General features: G+C 32.3%; 1 long non-coding RNA gene across 1 annotated transcript; it reads right to left on the bottom strand.

Annotated features, from left to right (window-relative positions):
- Nucleotides 1-3887: 3887 nt before the first annotated feature.
- On the bottom strand, nucleotides 3888-4314 carry LOC124460140. Its single transcript, XR_006954084.1, has 3 exons — nucleotides 4280-4314; nucleotides 4058-4182; nucleotides 3888-3992 (listed from the first exon to the last, which is right to left on the bottom strand). It is a non-coding gene; the product is annotated as an uncharacterized LOC124460140 (long non-coding RNA).
- Between the last annotated feature and the right edge of the window lie 226 nt (nucleotides 4315-4540).

The following is a 4540-nucleotide window of genomic DNA, read 5'->3' as shown; positions in this document are numbered from 1 at the left end:
TTAGACATGATATAATGCAATTAATATTTGAAAAACCTATTTAATAAATACAAATTTGCCTTTCAGCATGAAACTTTTTATGTCAAACTTTATGATAAACTTAGTCAAATTGGCAGTGTCTGACTAATAAAAAATAATCATATAAAATAAATATTTTTGTGGTATTGTATGTATTTGAAGTCTTGAACTCGATGTTTTTAGTGAAAAAGACTTCTTTTGCAGTGAAAAGAATGTTTTTTTCTAAATTTAAACACATTTCATTTCATGAGCTCATTTGTTTACTTCTATGTAAATATTTAGAGTCAAAACTTTTCAGATTATGAATCAGCAAGTTAAGAAAAACTCAGTTTTGTCATTATAGGCAAACTAAATTTTTGTTACGATTTGTCTATATAATCATTATTTTCAGTATGTGCCACGAATTTATATCAATTTGTAAACATAATTTTTAAAAAAGTTTATTTGTTTTTAATAGAAATGGGTTTTTATCTTTAATTTCTATTAATTTAATGCTAATGTAACCTGTTTTTCATATGAGAAACTTTAAATAAGTTTTATTTTCTTTTTGTTTAGGGAATTGCCTTTGATTGGCCGGCTTAAACTAAAGATTTGATGAAAATCAAAAATTATAATTCAATTTAGATTTCCCATAATTATTGCATTTTCTCTATATTCCTTTTTAAAGTAAATAAAATGAAAAAACAACATGACACCTTTTAATTTTCAAACGGGGATAAATTCCTCTTGAATTTTCATTTAAAATTATGTCAAGTTAAAAAAAAAGAAAGGTTTTTCTTAACGTTTTCTTACTAAATGCAGGAAAAACGTGTTTAGGCCCTCCAAAAGACACACACAAACACACAAATGACAAATACAAATACAAATACCAATATGAAAAGACAAAAAACACACACACACACACACCTAAAACACAACAAAATAAATGTTTAACAACAAAAAACACACAGAGAGAGATAGATAGATAGATAGATAGAAGTGGCACTAGTAGTAGAAGAAGAAGAAATATTATGTAGATAAACACCTTGGGGGGGCCTTCCTCTCCTCTCTAGCAGCAGCTCCAGCTGATGATGATGATGATGATGATGCAAACGAGTTGTTGTTGTTGTTGTTGTTGCTGTTTGTTGATTGCGGTTTTTCTGCTGCTGCGCTTTTCTTTTTATTGTTAACTTTAAAAATGTTTTTCTGTATTTCTTTTCTTTTTTGCAACTTCTTTTGCTCTTATTATTATTTGCTTTTTCTTCTTCTTTCACTTCTTTTTGAACACGCGCGCGTTTTCAGCAGCGTAGACGTTGGCGTGACGTCATTAAAATGCCGGTAAATTCAAGTTTTACTTTCTTTGCTCTGCTTCTTTATTTTTAGCTGTGCACTTTTTTTTGGAAATTTCTTGCTTAATTTTTCCACACAAACACAGGAAAATTCACACACTCAAACACTGACAAGCATACAGATAGAGACAGAGCGGGACCGTGGTGGGGGATAGCAAGAAAGCTGAAATTTTTGTTGTGTGTTGTTGTTGTTTGCCAATAATTAATAAATTTATTAAAAATTTTTTTAAGCCAAAGACTTTTCTTATTTTTTTTTTTTTTTGGTTTTGCTTTGAATCGCGCGCGGTTTTCTTACGACTTTTGTTTAAGTAAGAGTTTTTGTTGTTGTTGTTGTTTTCGAAAATGCAAAGCTTTGCAAAATATTTTTAATCAATTTGTGTTTTTTTGTTATTTTTGATTTTTTTTGTTTTTTGCTATATTTTATTTTTCGGCGCTTTGCTCTTCTTCGACGTACAAAAACAAATTTTCCTCTTCACGAAAAACTCCGACCGTACAACCTTCCAATTTGAAATCAAAAACAACAATAAACGGGAAAAAAAAACTTTTCGCCGTAAAGAGAAAAAATTCGCCGCCAATTCGCTCGACTGTCTCAAATGCAACACCAACCACAATGCCCGAATTCGACCGAGCCGTAATGGTTCGCCTTAAAACTCGAACGAAGCACTCGAACATCGAACAAACATGCAACAAAAGAGAACGAACATCATGCCAAAGAGTACAATCGTGGAGTCGAACATCGAAAAATAAAAACAAATTTTACACTCAATTCGCTGAGCAGCGAATCCGCTCAGCCAGCACGAGTATTTGTGCTCAGGAGAGCCTATTTGGAACTCACACAAAAGAGAGCGGACATCGAACTCAACACTCTCCCTTGAGTGCCATTGCTCTTGCACTCTCACTTGTCTTATTGGAATCGAGTGGCGAAATTGACAACTAACTAAAAGGTTAACTAGCCAGAGTCTTTTTTTTTTAATGTTTTGTTTAATTTTGGCGTAGGATGGAGAACTGGCTAAAAAAAAGCGAGTTTAGTTATTGCGTTAAAAAAATGTCACATTTTAGCAATTCATTTCTCAAAAGGGGGAAAAAACAAGGCCAACAGCTTGGCGACAAATTACTCTAAAAACTAAGGCAATGCATTTCTTTTCGGTAAAAAACTATGAAAAATTTGTCAGCCATAAAGGACTCGAGGGACACTTTTTTTGCCTTAAGAAGATAAAATAATTTGTCAAGCAATTGCTTTTAAATTTAATGGACTTTCATATCTTTTGGTTAGTATAATTCGACACTTTTACGACTTCCTAGAGGAACAGGAAGCGTATTTGAAAATTCCTTTTAAGCGGAAGCCTGATAAGAACCTGTTATAATTCTCTTTACCCATCAATCAATACGTATTATAATAAAATAAAGTGAAAATTAGTCCGATTTTTGTTTTTATACCATACACCCACTCCCCAAGGGTGCCACGCCCCCTTACGCCCCCGCAAATTACTTAAAACTGATTTTTTTAAAGACTGTACCAGCTATAGACACCAAATTCGGAATGTGTTCTAGCTTATTACACTACGCGCAAAATTTGCTTCTTTCAAAATTTCGCCACGCCTACTTCCGCCCCCGCAAATTAAAGAAAACTCATTTTCTCGTAAACCAACAAAGCTAGAACCACCAAATTTGGTAAGAATATTTGTTTGGTATGCGTACAGATTAATAATATTTAAAATTATTACCACTCCCACTTTCGCTTTCATAACCTAGAAAAAAACTGATTGCCTCTCTTAACTTTTGGACTATCGAACAAAATATTGGCACAGTAATTAGCTCAATTAATATCTACCAACCTATCTTTTATTATATTAAAATCGGACTATAAACAAAGAAGATATATGTAATCGAGTTTGACTAGGCGGTGCATAAGGTCGGAGTTGGCCGTAGGCCAGTGGCGGCGTTAGAGTGCTCGTTTCTTTTTTTTTGTGAGAGTGAACGAGAGCGAGTGAGTTTTTAAACGAATGATCGAAATTTGAATTTTAATTAGCTCTAAAAACTTAATTCTGATTATATAAATTTTGAAAAATCCAAAAATTATACCACGAAAAGCTATTTTATGACTGAAACTAGGGTCCAACAATGATCAGAGCAGTTGAAACTGGAAAATTTCTATTGAAAACGATCAAGTAAAGAAATACTGTTTAAAAAATCTTCATAAATCATTACTTTAGATACAAAATGGTTATGCGATCCACACAAAACCTGCTAACTCGACTAATCGTTAATCAATAGAAACTCCAATTTGTATTTCATATAAAGCTCCAGTCTCTATAAAAAAAACTACAAGTCATACAAAAGAAGATACTAAAAATTGACCTTTTTACACTAATGAACTGCATCATAGAGCCAAAATTGAATGTCTTTACACAGACTTAACTAATATGTAGATATATTGAATCATAAAAAGTGCTCCATGTACTAAAGTAAAGAACCAGATTTTTGGGATTTTGGCTACCATACAAAAAATGGTAATGCAAATTGAAACTCACTTGGATATACATATGCATATACATATCTATAGCTGGATCTATTATTTTGCTTTATCGGATGTCCTGCAATTTGGGTCTGCACATTTAAGCCAACAAAACAGACAACACGTTTTCACTGTAAAGAAATCTTGGCTAATAACCACTAAATCTAAAACCATATAAAGAAAAAGTTAGACTTACATAGACAGCCATTGCATACGTAGCTCACTTTCACTAAAGGTCACACAAACTGTACAATTTTTGTCACCCAAGTGAAAATCTTTGAAAAGGGCCTGTGAAAACCTTTGTAAATGCCAGTCACTGTGCTATCAAAAAAATTATAACGATAAGTAGAATTTGGGCCAGTTAATTGCAAAAATTGTAATACCAATAAAAAAAAAAGGGCCACTGCAATTTACTCACCAATTTTCTTAAAAGATTATGACATTTCACCTTTGGGAAATCTATTTTGATAGTTTAGAGTTGCCGACTTCATTAAAGCAGTCTACTTAGCATAGGGTAGCAAAGTTTACCTATAGGATTTGTAAGAAATTTACTTTCTACCATGAGTTAGAGTTTAGACCAACAAAAAAAACGTTCGTAGTATTTATAAAGATATATTTTATGGCCTAAGCCTTAATATTCTTTTAGTTGTAAAAGAGATTTAGGAGTATACTTTAGGGT

This window comes from Drosophila willistoni, assembly GCF_018902025.1.
Source record: "Drosophila willistoni isolate 14030-0811.24 chromosome 2L unlocalized genomic scaffold, UCI_dwil_1.1 Seg72.1, whole genome shotgun sequence".
NCBI lineage: Eukaryota > Metazoa > Arthropoda > Insecta > Diptera > Drosophilidae > Drosophila > Drosophila willistoni.
Note: the sequence above shows the minus strand (reverse complement) of the source record. Positions and strands in the feature narration are given on the sequence as shown.